At 35.7% G+C, this 17,261-nt stretch overlaps 1 protein-coding gene across 1 annotated transcript in view; it reads right to left on the reverse strand.

Moving 5' to 3' along the window:
- STAM (signal transducing adaptor molecule) overlaps positions 1-17,261 on the reverse strand; it is a 109,796-nt gene that overhangs the window by 91,686 nt on the left and 849 nt on the right. The window lies entirely within an intron of this gene.

Consider the following 17,261-nt stretch of genomic DNA (forward strand, 5'->3'; position numbering starts at 1 on the left):
AATCATTATAATTAATATTGGTCAAGTGAATTTTAGTACACACAATGTAAAAACTCCACAGCTGTTAAAGGTGATTATATAGATCTATATTTTCAAAGAAAGATGTCTAAATACATAAGTTTTTAAAAGCAGGTTACAAAAACATGTAAAATTACAAAATACCCCAATTTTGAAAGTCTGAAAGGAAATACATGAGAATATTATGACATGTTTATCTCTGAGTGGTAAAATTTGGGATGATTTTTTGTTCTTTACGCATTTTATATCTTCCAGATATTTTAATAATGGGCCTATACTTCTTTCGGAAGCACAGTTAAAACACAACAGTGTAAAACATGTATTTAGTAACACCCGTTCTTAACATTTTAAGGAGCCAATGCCAGAAGCTTGTTTGTGTTTCATTATGGCAAGTAAAAATTCTTCTAAAACATCACTATTGACATGAGAAGCAGAACATTCTCAAAAACTGATTCTTGATGACTGGGCTGACAGAATCAAGTGACAACTTGTCCATCTTAAGTTCTTGAGCAGTGTCTGGGGCACATTATCATAATCACCCTGGATCAAAGCCAAATATTTATGAAAGTGCATTTGGATGTGCCTTGTGCTTCAGTAAGGAAACTGAATTATTCTGTTGCCGGCAGTAAGCTAGTGATCAAATTGTTCAAGCCTTGATCATCAATATGTAAAAGCAATGGGAATAGTGAAGGAATTAGTCTTGATAGCATTATACATGTCTTCTAACCTAAAAGAATTACTTTAGCTATTTGGGGCCTTTATGATTAATATACTATAAATAATAAATATTTTTAAATGTAGAACTTTTAATATTATTGTTATGTTTAACATAAAAGCCAAATACAAAAAGTGAAATGGGTTTGTATTTTGAGGTTAGCTTTCTGTTATTATCCCTTAAAACACAAACTGCAGGAGTTTCACTTTTAAGATTACCAAAGTTGTTTGTTTTTTTTTAAGACTTTATTTGTTTATTTGAGAGAGAGAGAGTGAGAGAGAGCATGATAGCAGGTGAGGGACAGAGGGAGAAGCAGACTCCTTGCTGAGCAGGGAGCCCAATGTGGGCTAGATCCTGGGACTCCAGGATCATGACCTGAACCAAAGGCAGACGCTTAGATTAAGCCACCAAGACACCCCTAAGATTACCTAAGTTTTTAAAATATAGAGACTATATGTCAAATTCACAGTAAAACATTTCTATAATATGTGTTTACTAAATTCTATAGTTGATTTTAAAATGTTAAATCCCTTTTTTTGTTTGATTTTGAAAATTCTACGTTTAAAAATGTGCAATGGAGTTATTCCAGGAAAAGTCTATAATTTTAAAGTTTAGGAAAAGAAATACCCCAGGAAGATTATTCACACTAGTTCACACCCTCATCATCTCTTAGATGAATTATTACATCCACCTCCTACTGTTTTTCTCCTTTCTTACTGCTATGGACTGATTTGCATCCCACCCAAATTCACATTAAAGCCCTACCCCGAGATCTGATGGTATTTGGAGATGGAGCCTTTGGTAAATAATTCAATAATTACATTTAGATGAGGTCATGAGAGTGGAGCCCTCATGATGGGATTAGTGCCCTCTTAAGAATAGACACCAGGGAACTTCCTCTCTTTGCCTTGTGAGGACCCAGAAGGGAAGCCAGGAATAGAGTCCTCACCAGATCTTGCTAACACCCTGATCTCAGACTTCAAGCTTCCAAAAATAAATTTCTGTTTTTTTAAGCTTCCCAATCTATGATCATTTCTTAGAACAGCAGAGTTGACTAATACACCTACCTATCTCCAAACCATTCTCCAAACCCCTGCTGGAATGATTTTTCTAACACACAGATCTGACTGTATCATTCCTATAAAATTCTCACATGGTTCTTCAATAACTCAGTCATTCAGTACATATTTATTAATTCCTTATGTGTGCCAGGTACCATTCTGTATGCTGGAATAACATAAGGATAAATGCTTTATATGAGATAACCTTTTTTGGAGTATATCCTATGGGGAATACAGTCATTAAGTAAATAATTAAAGTAATTGCATGATTACAAGTGTGCAGAGTAATCTCCTGTCTTCAGGATTAAATCCTGATTCTTAATAATTATATCCTTACTGAACTGGCCCCTAGCACCTCATCTCTTCAGTCTTATCTTAACATAGTCTCTAACATTTCTGATGCTCCATGGTTTCCATATCTTCAAACAAGCAACTTTTTCTGCTTTTCCTTCTCTGGTTCTATACCTTCTCTAAACCTCTGCTCAGATTTCACTTCCCAAAAGCTTTCCTGACTCAGTACCTGACCAGTAATAGATATATAATAAATATGTGTTAATCAGTTGATTATTGGCCACCTCTGTTACAGCACTTTATGGTATTATATTTGTTCCAGGTGTCTTTTACTATATAGAAACCCCTCCAAACTTGTCTTAAGACAACAATAATCATTCCTTTTGATTGCAAATCAGAAATTTAGTCAGAGCTTTGCAGGCACAGATTGCTTTTCTTTACACGGTCTCAGCAGGGGTGCCTCAAAGGCTGGAATGACTCTACACCTAGGGGTTGGCAATTGTTTGAAAGCTTTCGCACTCTCGCACTGTCTAGGAATTGATGCTGGCAGTTGGCTAGGTCACTGGAGCTGTCAGCTAGAACAACTGTATGGGACCTCCTGTGTGTCTGCTTGGTTTCTCAGCATATTGGACTGAGCATTCCAAGAGACAGGAAAAGGAAACTGCTAGTTTTCCTAAAACAGGAAAAGGAAACTGCTAGTTTCCTATGTGATAGGAAATGGGCACAGCATCATTTGAGTCATATTCTATTGGACAAGCAGTCACAGTGCCTACACTCAAGGGGAGAGGAAATAAAACCCAATTCTTGATTAAAGGAGTATTAAAGAATTTGGGGACTATATTTGAAAGCAACCACAATACTGTAACTTTTTACTTGTTTGTATAGCATTATAAGTTTATGACTCACTTACCTCTAGATTTCCACAGTAGGTGTCCCATAAATATTTATTAAATGTAGTAAAGAAATAAAAGATGTCATTATTATTTTTTTTTAAAGATTTTATTTATTTATTTGAGACAGAGAGAATGAGAGACAGAGAGCATGAGAGGGAGAAGCAGACTCCCCGCCGAGCAGGGAGCCCGATGCGGGACTCGATCCCGGGACTCCAGGATCATGACCTGAGCTGAAGGCAGTCGCTTAACCAACTGAGCCACCCAGGCGCCCCAAAAGATGTCATTATTAAAGTAGTATATTTCCAGTGACATACTTATCAGCTATGAGGCAGTAACAGGATCTGGACTTATCTTTATACCATAACCAAATAGAACACTGAACAAAATATATGAAACAATTGATTTCAAACATGGGACAACAGACTGTAATCCCAAGGAGAAAGGAAACATGCATGAGCTCTGTGATTACCACAGCTTTCTGCCTAGAGTCAGTTTCTGGACTACGCTATAGAGAGGGGAAACTCAAAAGGAACCAAATGGTCTTATTGTATTAAAGAGAGAAATATCAGAGTTTGGATAGGCTAAAGGGCTAGAATTTGGAAGACAGAATACTAGGAGGGTGCTATGTAGAGAAAGAGCTCCAGAAATCTGTGTTGGAGTTCCCTTGAGACTATGGCTGAATGCCAATTTAGTCATGGGTCAAGTAGAGCTCTACAAGTCTATGTAAAGAACTTTCAGGGAAAGAGCTATCTCCAGGGAATCAAAATCTGAAAAATCCCAAGAGTTCATACAAGTCCAGGAATCATTTGAGTTCTCAAAGCCAGAAGGAAGAGACCTAATTGAACATATTGGGGGTTTAATAAATAACCCCCAAAGGTAATGTCTTAGTAGTCAGGAGTAGCCTGAAAGAGAAGGCTACTCTAGATCTGCTCCAAAAAAGCTTAAAAAGTGCCTCTTGAAAAAAGTCAAGACATAGCTTAAATGAATGGTAAAACAAAGTATGAAACTTAAAAGGAATACTTGACCCCCCAAAACAACACTCAAAAATATAAAATGGCTAGACACCAATAAAAAGTTACTGGACACATGAAGGCCCAGGAAAATATGACCAGTAACTATTAGGGCAAGCAGTCCATAGAAACATCCAGAAATTAAGTAGATGATTGAACTAACAGAGAAATGTTTAAAGAACTATTATAACTATGGTCAATAAAGTTAAGGATTTACAGTTGAACATAATGAGGAGAGAAAATAAAATCAAAAAAGAATAAAATGGAAATTCTGCAGGTAATCGAATACCTAAAATGAAACTCACTAAATAGGATTAACAGATTGGACACTGCAGAAGAAAAAATATCGCAACTGGAAGATAACAGCAACAGACAGTATACAAACTGAAACCCAGAAAGAAAACAAAAAAGTTAACAGAACCTCAATGACCTATAAGAAAATATGAAACAATATAATGTGTAGAGTTTCGTAGCAAGAAAAAGGGGAAAGAAAAAAAAATTTAAGGAGTGCCTGGGTGGTTCAGATGGCTGGGCGTCTACCTTCGGCTTGGGTCATGATCTCCAGGTCCTGGGATCCAGCCCCATGTCAGGCTCCCAGCTCAGCAGGGAGTCTGCTTCTCCCTCTCCCTCTGCCTCTCTCCCTGCTTGTGCTCTCCCTGTTTCTCTCTCTCAAGTGAATACATAAAATCTTTAAAAAAAAAAAAAAGAAAAAAATTTTAAATAACAAATTTTCCCTAAATTTAATGAAAACTATATTTCCACAGATCTGAGAATATAAGTGAATCCCAATCATAACTAACAACAATAAAACATGATACCAAGGCACAGCATGACCAAACTGCTGAAAATCAGTGATAAAGACAAAATCTTAAAGGCATTTTGAAAACAAAAAGACAAACAGGAATAAAGAATTAAAATAGACTTCTAATCAAACTATGCAAGATAAACAAAAACAAACAAAAAAACAGTGGGACAGTACCTTTAAAGTCCTGAATTTTAAAAATGCCAACCTGGAATTCTCTATCAGCAAAAATATTTTTCAAAAGTGAAGGTGAAATAAATACTTACATTTAAAAACCTCATCACCAGCAGATCTATACAATGAAAAATGTTAAAACATACAAATGAAAATAATTTTAGGCAAAGGATTATGGTATCTATGATATAAATATTCACATAGGCATGAAGAACATCAGAATGGTCATGTGAGAATAAATATAAAAGACATTTCTAATTATTTTTAAATTTAAAAATCAACTGTATATATTAGAGTTGATAACATAGGTAGAAATAAAAGGAAAATAGCACAAAGGATGGCAGAAGCAAAATAGAAATGTAGGGCTGGAGGAGTCTTTATATAAAGTATTACAAATATGATTTGAAAAGAGATATTGATAAGTTCAAAATGCATACCATAAGCCCTAGAGCCATAGCACCCCCAAAGAAAATCAAGCAAAGGGGTATAGATAGAACAGTGGTGGAAATAAATTTTTTAAAAAATTCAATTTTTTAAAAAGCAGTAAAAGAAGACAAAAAAAAGAACAAATGGGACAAAGAGTAGATTTAAATCCAACCATGTTAATAACCACGTTAAATACAAAAGATCTACACATTCCAATTAAAAGGTAGAGATTGTCAGACTGGATTTTAAAAAAGCAAGATCCAACTGGATGATGTATTATATAAGAAACTTGTTTTAAAAATAAAGACAAAAGTAGGTTAAAAGTAAATGGATGGGAAAAGATATATTTTGAAAATACTAAAGAAGACTGGTTATATTAATATCAAACCAAATAAATTGAAAAAAGGAAACTCTCCAAGGATAATGAATGACATTTCATAGTGATGAAGGGATCAACTAACCAAGAAGACACATTAAATATGTATCAACCTAAAAACAGAACTTTAAAAAAAGAAACAAAATTTAAAGGAAAACTTGATTCATCCCTAGTTTGTGTTGGCTATATTTTTTAAAGATTTATTGATTTATTTTAGAGAGAGCGTGAGTGCAGAGAGGGGAGAAAGAGAGGGAAAGAGAAACTTTAGCAGACTCCTCACTGAGCTCTGAGCTAACTCGGGCTTGATCTCATGACCCTGAGATTATAACATGAGCCAAAACCAAGAGTCAGATGCTTAACACAGTGTACCACCCAGGGGTCCCTATGTTGGCTATTTCAACATTCTTTTCTCAGGTAAAGATAGAACAAATAGAAAATCAGTAATTACTTAGAAGAGTCAACTCTATCGATTAACTTAACTGACATTTATAAAATCACCATTTTTGTCAAGTGGACACAGAACATTAACAAAAATAGACAATATGCTGGGCCTTAAATCCATATAATTTAGAGGATAAAATCATACAGATTTTGTTCCTTGACTAAGACAAAATTAACTTAGGAATATAAGAAAAGGTTATCTGGAAAATTGCAGCTTATGTAAGGATTGACCCATGCAGTTATAAATAACTTATGTGTCAAAGAAAAATCAGAACATATTTTGAACTGGATGAAAGTGAAAACATAACCTATCAAAATTTGTGGGATGCAGTTATGTTGCTTAGAGGAATACTTCAAGCATTAGATACTAGGGGAAAAAAAATCTAACGTAAATCCCTTAAGATAAAAAAAGAATTCAAGGGCACCTGGGTGACTCAGTTGGTTAAACGTTTGCCTTCAGCTTAGGTCATGATCTCAGGGTCCTGGGATCAAGCCCTTCATCAGGGAGCTCAGCGTCTCCCTCCATCTCCCTCTGCAGCTCCCCCTGCTTGTGCTCTCTCACTCTCTCTCTCAAATAAATAAAATCTTTAAAAAAAAAAAAAAAGAATTCAAAATAAGTAGAAAAGATAAAAATGGCCACAACTGGGTCAATAAGAAACACAAAACCTGAAAAGATACATGTCAATAACAGAAATTAAATTCTTCCTTGAAAACACTCCACAGAAGTCTCCAGGCCCATGAATTCAAGTTATTTCTAATTCATCAATCTTGTAAGGAAGAAATAATATCAAACCTATACAAAATCTTTTAGAAAATACACCATGAAGGAACAATTTCCTACTTATATTTTATGAGACCAACGTTACCCTGATAGCAAAATCAAACAACATAAGAAAACTTCAAACAATATCCTTCATTAACATAAATATAATCCTTTAAAAATAGAGATTTACAGCAATATATAAAAACAAAAATGCATCATGACCAAGTAGAGTATATCCTAGGAATACAACGTTACTTTAGCATTTGAAAATCAGCACAGTTCACCATTTTAACAGAATGTAAGAGAAAAACTATATGATAATCTCAGAAGATGGAGAAAAATATTTCAGAAAGTTTAAAAGCCTTTGTGAGAAAACCTGAGCAAACTAAGAATAGAAGAAACTTTTCTCAACCTGACAAAGGGCATCTTCAAAAAACTTGGAGCTAACATCTTACCCAACAGTGAAGGAAAATGGTGTTTCTCTCTATGATAAACAGCAATACAAGAATGCCCATTTCACACTACAGTTAAACATTAATATATAGTATTACAGACAAGAAAAACATAAAAAGAATATTGGTTTCAGACTTCACTTTTGGTCTAGATGGAGTAACACAGGCTAGATTTATCCTCCTGCCTGAAACAACTGAACAACTGGACAAAATAATATCAACAACAGTTCTCATGATACTGGACATCTTACAACAAAGAACAATGATTGCTGAGAGATGGGACACAAATGACATTAGTCTTATGATTGCCCTAGCTTACTGCCTGGGTAGATTTTTCAGGCCATCACATATGGTATCAGTCTCCTTGAGATGAGGAAAAGGCTGGGAGTCCAGAGGGGCCAAGGCTGAAAAAGTTTGCAAGAAAGAATACCGAAGACATGCTGGAACACAAAAATATTCATCATTTGAGAAGATAAAATATACAATGTCTGACATCCAATAAAAAAATTAGCAAGCTATCTATAAGAAACCTACTTTAAACATAAGACTGTATCATGGTATATAAAGATATGCCATGCTAACACTAATCAAAAGAAAGCTAAAATACCACATTAATATCAGACAAAGTAGGTTTCAGTTCAGGGAATATTACCAGAGACACAGAATGTCACTTTATAATGAAAAAGGGGTTAATTAAGAGATCATGACCTATATGGTTTTGCATATAATAACAGAATTTCAGAGAACATAAAATAAATACTGATGGGGAAATCGGAGGGGTAGATGAACCATGAGAGACGATGGACTCTGAAAAACAAACAGGGTTCTAGAGGGGAGGGAGGTGGGAGGATGGGTTAGCCTGGTGGTGGGTATTGAGGGGGGCACATTCTGCATGGAGCACTGGGTGTTATGCACAAACAATGAATCATGGATCACTTCATCTAAAACTAATGATGTAATGTATGGGGATTAACATAAGAATATTAATTAATTAATTAATTAATTAATACTGATGGAACTTCAAGGAAAAATAGACAATTCCACAATTATAGTTCAAAATTTCAACTCCCTTGTTTCAATAGTGATAGAACAAGCAGACAGAAAATCAGTAAGGCTGTAGACTTGAACAGTACTATCAACCAACTTGACTTAATTGAAATTGATAGAACACAACAAATGAGACCTGAATACGTATTCTTTTCAAGTGCTCATAACATATAAAAAACAAGTATCAGTCAATTTAAAAGGATTCAAGTCATACAAAATATGTTCTCTGACTACAATGGAATTAAATTAAAAATAAATAATAGAAGAATACTTAAAAGTCACCAAATATTTGAAAACTAAATAACATGCTTCTAAATAACCATTGGTCAAAGAAGAAATAAAAATGGAAATTAGAAAGTATTTTGAATGTAATGAAAATGAAAACATATCAAAATTTGTGGAAAGCAGTTAAAGCAGTATTTATAATACAAAGCTTTAATATATTTATAATATAGCATATATACTAGAAAAGAAGAAAGGTCTCATCAGTTATCTCAGCTTTCATTTTAAGAATCTAGAAAAAAATCGTAAATGAACCTAAAGTAAGCAGAAGAAATGATAAACATCAAAGAGAAAAAGCAATGAAACCAGGAAAACAATAGGGAAAATAAAGCTAAAAGGTTTTTGAGGAGATAAGTAAAATTGATAAAACTATAGTCATATTGATGAGGAAAATAGAAAAGCTACAAATTACCAATTTCAGGAATAAGGGAAGTGACCATTACAGATGCTACAGATATTAAAAGCATAATAAGGGAATATTATGACCAACTTAATACTTATAAATTGAATAACTTAGAGGAAATGGCAAATTCTTTTGAAGGCACAAATTAATAAAGCTCAAAAAGAAATAGTTAACTTCAATAGACCTATTTCTACTAAAAAAATGTAATTGCTTATTAAGAACCTTCAACAAGGGTGCCTGGGTGGCTCAGTCAAGCAACTACCTTCGGCTCAGGTCATGATCCTGGAGTCCCAGAATTGAGTCCCACATTGGGCTCCCTGCACAGCAGGGAGTCTGCTTCTCCCTTTGACCCTCCCCCCATCTCATGCTCTCTCTCTCTCTCATTCTCTCTCTCAAATAAATAAATAAAATCTGTAAAAAAAAAAAAAAAAAACCTTCAACAAAATTAATTCCAGGCCTAGATGAATTCACTGGGGATCACAAAGGAGAATGAGAAAGTTGGGGGATGGGGATTGATAGGCTATTTTCATTATTTTGAGAGTAGTGATAGTTACATTGATGTACATATATGTCAATACTTATCAAATTGTACATTTTATTTTTTTTAAGATTTTATTTATTTATTTTTTAATTTTGACAGAGACACAGCAAAAGAGGGAACATAAGCAGTGGGGAGTGCGAGAGGGAGAAGCAGGCTTCCCGCTGAGCAGGGAGCCCAATGTGGGGCTCAATCCCAGGACCCTGGGATCACGACCTGAGCAGAGGGCAGATGCTTAACAACTGAGGCACCCAGGCCCCCCCAAATTGTGCATTTTAAATATGAACAGATTATTGTATGTTAATTAGACCTCAATAAAGAAATTAAAATTGCCAGAAATTTATCCTTCACAACACTTTATAGTTTTGATGAAAAATTTTAGATGATCATTTCAAATACAAGTGAAGGTAAAAATGTTTGAAAACCAAGGCCTCAGCCCATTCCCCAACAACCAGATTGCCCCAGCCTCTCCTGATAGATAATTCTGGAACAGCTGCTTCATGGTTTAACATCTTTTTTGAGCAGATTGGACCAATCTAATGCCGTGTATTTATAAATAGCCTTTTCACAACAACCATAGTTCTATAATAAATATAAACTCCCTTTATTTATTATACCTCAGCTTGTCAATTCCACTTTTGCCCCCTTTCCTATCATAAAGATCATATATTTTCTTTAACTTAATAACTGCCAAACACTGGGTAACTAGATTAGCAACACTCACCAGCTGGTCTGGGTTTATAACGATTCCGCTGACTCAGTTTGCAGGTGGTATATACCAAAGGATCTTCGAAAACATCCTCACCAAGGAATCTGCTCCACCCCAGTATTTACACATTCAAAGACTTTTCAGAGGCTTTCATGCGTATTAAAATAAGCCACAGATTTTTAAAACAGGTGACTCCAGTTTTGAAAGCAGTTCATTTCTTGGAAAAATGAAAACTGTATATGCTTGTTGTAGAGACATTGATAGGAAGAAAAAAAGGCATCTTCATTCTAAGTTCCCTGTACTATATCTGTGTCCATATAGAAAATGTTCCCAAAAGGAGCAATTAAAATACTATTTTTTATATTATGTTTAATCTAACATAATTAATGTTTATGATAGCATATGTATTTAGTTTCATTTTCATGATCACTTTTGTAAGGTATGAACTAGTTCTTCAGGAATGAAGTTCTCATTTATAATAATACACCTATAGAACTAAAGGATTTTAAGATTTGACTTTCAGCTGATGGCCTAGAACCAAATTTGTATGATTGGTTCTGTTTTAGAGGAGATTCCAGATAAGCTCTAGATAAAGACATCACTGTGCCTCAGTTTTCACATCAATAAAAAACCAAGTTAACTCCAATAGTCCTTCCAAACTACAGTGTCAATTTATCATTTTCTACATTAATACCTCTGTATTTAAGAGGTTTCTCATTCTTCACATTTCAGTTCTCATTCTTTTTCTTTGTATTTGCTTTTAACTGTACTTCCATTACTCACTTGTGTTGCACTTCACAAATACTCTCCTCCTGAGTCTACCCACTTTCTTTCCTCTCATAATCATTCCTACTGTGATACTTATAAATAAATTGTTAAAATTCCCATTCATCCCATTAATGATATCATTGCTCTTATCCTGTTGAAATAACCACACCAAGCCCAGTCAAATTTTATCACAATATGCTAAAAACATGCATGACAGATCACTAACACTCTCATTAACCCTGCTTTCAAGATTTGTTATTAAAGCTATAATAATCAAGATAGTATGGTACTTGTGTAAAGATAGAAAGATCAATGGAACAGAATAGACATTTCAGAAATACACCTATACATACATAGATAACTGATTTTTTAAAAAGATCTTATTTATTTATTTGAAAGAGAGAGTGAGTGAGAGCGAGAACACGAACCAGGGGAGGGAGAGGGAGAAGCAAACTCCCTGTAGAGCAGGAAGCCTGACATGGGGCTCCATCCCAGGGTCATGGATCATGGCCAGAGCTGAAGGCAGACGCTTAACCGACTCAGCCACACAGGCGCCCCCAGATAACTGATTTTTGACAAAGGTACAAAGGCAACTCAACAGAGAAAGGATAGGTTCTCAACAAATGGTGCTGAACACTTGGATACTTACAAGCAAAAATATGAACTTCAATCTATATCTCACACTATATAAAAAAATTAACTCAAAGTGGATTATAAGCTTGACTGTAGAACTTCAAACTACTCATCTTCCACAAGAAAACTGCACAGAATCTTTTGTGAGCTTGGCTTAGGCAAAGATTCTTAGATGTGACACCAAAAACACAGTCTATCAAAGACAAAATTGATAAATAGAACTTTATCAAAATTAAGACCTGCTGTTTGACACTGTTAAGAGAATGAAAAGCAACCCACAAACTGGGAAGAAATATTTGACAATCACATATTTGATAAAAGACTTAGATCCAGAATCCATAAAGTACTCTCAAAACTTAACTGAAAACACAGTTGCACCACGAAGAAAATGAGGAATAGATCTGAAAAGTCGCTAATGCAAAGAAAATATACAATTGACAAAAAAGCACATGAAAAGCAGCTTAGCATCATTAGTCATTAAGGAAATGAAAAATTAAAACCATAATAAGATAGCACAATGCATCTATTAATATATGTAAAATCTAAGATGGACCATACCAAATATTGGCCAGGATATGGAGCAACTGAAACTCTCATATATAGCTGTTAGGAATGTAAAATGGTACAACCACTTTTTGAAAACATTTAGCAGTTTCTTAAAAAGTTAGAACTATGTATGACCTAGTCACTCCACTACTAAGTATTTACATAAGAAAGATGAAAGCATATCTCCATAAAAGTCTTGTCAACAAATGTTCATAAATCTTTATTTGTAACTGGGAAAAAAACCAAATGTCTAAACAGGAATGGATAGACAAATTACATGGTAAATGGATAAACAAATTGTGGTATATCCATATGGAATACTGCCCAGACATAAAAGAGCATGAATTACTGATACCTACCACCTGAATCTCAAATCCGGGCCCAGCTACATAATTTGTGGGACACAGTGCAAAGGGAAATATGGACCCCCTTATTCATAAATGATTAAAAATTTCAAAACATAAAGAAGAGCATCAAATTAAAACAGAGCATTAAATCAAGTGGCAGGCCCTTTTGAGCCCAGGATCCTGTGGGACCCTAGAAGCTACATAGACATGAAGCTGGACCTGCTCAAAATAATTATCCTGAGTGAAATAAGCCAGACAGAAAAGAGCATATAATGTATGATTTCATTTACAGAAAATCAGTGAAATTGCAAAGTAATCTGTAGTGAAGGAAAGCTGCTCAATGGTTACCTGGTAACAATGTGAGGTGGAGAAGGAGGGCATTGAAAAAGGAGCACAGGGAAACTCTTTGAGATGATGGATATGTTCACTGTCTTGATTGTGATGGTTTCACAGATGATACATATGTCAAAGCCTATTAAGTTGTACACTTTAAATACATGCACTATATTGTATGACAGTTATACCTCAATAAAGCTACTAAAAATTGCAAAACATTAATTGGCCTTTGAGAAGGATTTTTTAAAATATAGTTAATGAGGGGTGCCTGGGTGGCTCAGTCGTTAAGCATCTGCCTTCGGCTCAAGTCATGATCCGGGGGTCTTGGGATTGAGTCCCACATCAGGCTCCCTGCTCAGCGGGGAGTCTGCTTCTTCCTCTCCCACTCCCCCTGCTTGTGTTCCTGCTCTCGCAATCTCTCTGTCAAATATTTTAATACATAAAATCTTAAAAAAATAATTAAAATAAAATATAGTTAATGATCTTTGATATGTAGTTCTTCCCCAAGACAAAACATATACAAGCATAAGTGAAAAAAGAAGACAATGTATAGAGGCACCTGGGTGGCTCAGTCGTTGGGTGTCTGCCTTTGGCTCAGGTCATGATCCCATGGTCCTGAGATCGAGCCCTGCATCGGACTCCCTGCTGCACGGGGGGAAGCCTGCTTCTCCCTCTCCCACTCCCCCTGCTTGTGTTCCCTCCCTCGCTGTGTCTTTCTCTGTCAAATAAATAAAATCTTTAAAAAAAAAAAAAGACAATGTATAATTAACCACTAAAATGAATGACACATTATTAGTACAAACTATTTTATCTGGGGAACAATAAGGGTCCACTATAAGTTGAAGTGGCAGGGAAAGCCACTTGAAAGAGCTGGTATTAAATGCAACCTTGGAGAGTGAATGAGATTTATACAAACAAGAAAGAAGGGAAAATAGCAGTTTGTAGGATGAAAAGAATGCTGGATTTGGATTAAAGGTTATCCAGATCAGTTTATGGACAATGAATAGACCTGCCTGGTTGGATCACAGTATTTTGGTGACAGATACCGCTAAGAGATGATGTTTGATCAGCTCCCTTGGGCTCAGGTTATAGTAGAAAATTCTGAATGCAGGCTAAGTAATCAGTTTTTATCCTAAATGCAAGGACTACTCTCCATGGACTGATAAAATAAAAGATGTTTCAAGAAATCAAACAAGGTTATATGTAAAATGCTATTCCAAACTTCCTTTGCTGTCAGGACACCTCACTTTGAATTAAGTTCCCTATCTCAAAATATCTCTACCTCCATTTCCTTCATCCTTATCTGAGAAAGAAGTGTCTTTTCTCTTGTTGAAAACTAATTCCTCCATCTGTCTTCTTAATCTCTTACCTTCCCACAGTCAGAGGGATTTTGCTTTGTAAATAACCTATTTCACATAGACAATCAATCTCTCCCTATTTTATGGCACCTGCACTTCAGCAAATAAACAGAACACTTTCTTTGATTCTGTTGTGTCTTGAGAGATATCATTCATTCCCTTGTTCATGCTGACCATCAACCTAATTCTGGCCTTTCTTACTTCTCTCCTAGAAGACAATTGATGTTGTTTTCGGCTGCCTAATTCATCTCTGAAAAGAGGTTTCTTTAACCTGACTTTCCTCCACCAAGTCTTCAGAAGTTCACTGCTGCCTTTTAAAATAGAGTGGTTCTCGACGTTTCTATTCTATCCTTCTCCTGATCATTTTAAGATTTAGTCAAACTGCACAATTCACTTTTCCTCAAGCTTGTTGGTTTGTCCTGCCTCCATGTTCATGGTGAGCCCTCAGCCTGCCTCTTGCAATCTGTCTGTTTGAATCAAGTATTCAATGGTGATTTCTTGCACAAAGCCTTTTCTGATCTCCCAAACAAGTTACATTTTTGACAGCTCTTTAACTCCCATAGCACTTTGTGATCCACTTTTCAAATTTATTTTACTCCGCATGTTGATGGACACATGGATTATTTTCAGTCAGAAGTTACTATGAATAAAGCTGCCATGAACGTTTGTGTCCAAATCTGTGTGGACCTGTTTTTTGTTCTCTTGGTTAAATAACTAGCAATGAAATTGTTGGGTCATATGGTAAGCAAGCGAATGTTGATCTTTTAAAGAAATTGCCAAACTGTTTTCCAAAGTGTTATTCTCTTTAGCCATATATGAGAATGCCAATTGCCCCACATCCTTGCCAACATTTAAAGTATTAGATGTAGTGATATCTCAGTGGGTTTGATTTGCATTTCCCTAAAGACTAATAAGATTGGGTGTCTTTGCATGTGCCATTGTTATTTATATATCTTCTTTGCAATGAGTCTATTCAAATCTTTTGCTCATTTAAAAAAAAAATCAGGTTGTTGTATCATTGAGTTGTAAAGATTCTTTATATATTCTGGATACATGTTCCTTGCCAGATACATGTATAGAGAAAATCACCTTTTAAATGTTGTCTTTGGAACTACAGAAGTTTTATGTTTCAATGAAGTTCTGTCTTTTCCTTTATGACTAATGCTTTTTTGTTATTGGATCTAATAAATCTTTGCCTTCCCCAAGGTCACAATGATTCTGTTTTATTCTGTAAGTTTTATAGCTTTAGCTTTTATGTTTAGGTCTATGGTGTAGGTGTGAGGTAAGGGTCAAGGTTTATTTTTTCATGTGGATATCCAGTTATTTCAGCACTATTTGTTGAAAAGACATACCGAGGCATCTTTGTTGAAAATCAGCTGACCATATATATGGGCCTGGACTCTATTCTGTGTCATTGATTTGTCTATCCTTATGCTTACCACACTGTCTTGTAAACTGTAGTTTTATACTGTCTTGAAAACAAGTATGTATGTGCCTCAACTTTGTTCTTAAGCATTTCTGTATAAATTTTAGAGATACCATGTCAAATTAAAACAATATATATTCTGCTGGCATTTGGGGAGAACTGACATTTTAACCATATCATCTAATTCATCTTCCAATTCCAATGGCTTCCAATGGATAGCCATTTATTTAAGTCCTTAATTTCTCTTGGCAGTGATTTATAGCTTTCAGTGTACAGGTCTTACACTTCACAAATTTATCCTTATATATTTCACGGTTTTGGATGCTGATGAGCATTATATGGTTTTATTTTAAATTTCAATTTCCAGTTTTCTTTTCTGTAGAAAACAATTTTTGTTACGCTGACTTTGTAGCCTGCAACTAGTTCCAGTAGCTTTTTAATGGATTCCTTAGGCTTTTCTAATTATATAATGTTGTCATTTGCAAATAGTTTTATTTCTTCCATTCCAGTTAAACGTCTTAAAAAATTGTCGTTCATAGTTTTCATCAAATTTAAACATTTTCAGCCATTATTTCTTTCCAGGCACATCTCAGCCTCCCCCCCACCACACCCCACTGGAATGTCTTCCTCAAAATTATCTAAGTTTCCCAGGTAGGTTGATAGTGGCCCCTGGATCAGGAGCCCAGAGCCCAGATCACAATAAAGGGATAAGTCCTCCTTTCTCTCGCTTGGTGACCTCTCCCAAGTGACTCCATACCCTGAGGAGCTACTGGACTTGTAGCTATGTGGTCTTTTGGTGGTCGTCACCTGCCCAGGGCCTTGTGCTAGTTTCCAGCAGCACAAGCAGATAGCTTCCACAGGCCTGAGCAGAATTTCTTTCGCTGGATCAACGGAGATCTGAGTCACCAGAATGGTGCTAATACGCTAATTTGGGGGGGGGGGGGCGCCTCAAACTGCTTCAGACCTTTAAGGGATTTATGTGGGTGATTTAAGTGTGGGTTATTTATATGGGTGCTTTATAAGTGTGAGACCTGCATCTCACAACAACCCATGACACAGGTTTATAAATTGTTCCCACTGAGGAAACTGAGGCATAGAAAAGTTTAGATGGCCAAGTTCACAAGCTAGTAAGACTGATGGAGCCAGGAATTTGGGGTTTGAATTTCAGTAATCTGACTCCGGAGCGTGGCTTCCCAACTGTGTGCTTTAAGGGGAAAGAGCAGAGAGCTATTGGGAGAAAGCACGGGTATTTGAAGGAAGATACAAAAGGAAAGGGATAAAGTAGAGAACAGTGGGGTACTTGCCTGCGGGAAAGGGTTCTTGTCAGCCCAATATTTGTAGCTTGCCTACATCTGCTCACACTTTTCTCCTTTGGTATCCTGTCATGTCCTCTTCCCTCCAGCTTCTCTCTAACATCCAACACTACGCTGCATTGAAGTCAATGCC

The sequence above is a fragment of the Mirounga leonina genome, unplaced genomic scaffold (genome assembly GCF_011800145.1).
Source record: "Mirounga leonina isolate KUSES-001 unplaced genomic scaffold, KU_Mleo_1.0 Mir_175, whole genome shotgun sequence".
Lineage (NCBI taxonomy): Eukaryota > Metazoa > Chordata > Mammalia > Carnivora > Phocidae > Mirounga > Mirounga leonina.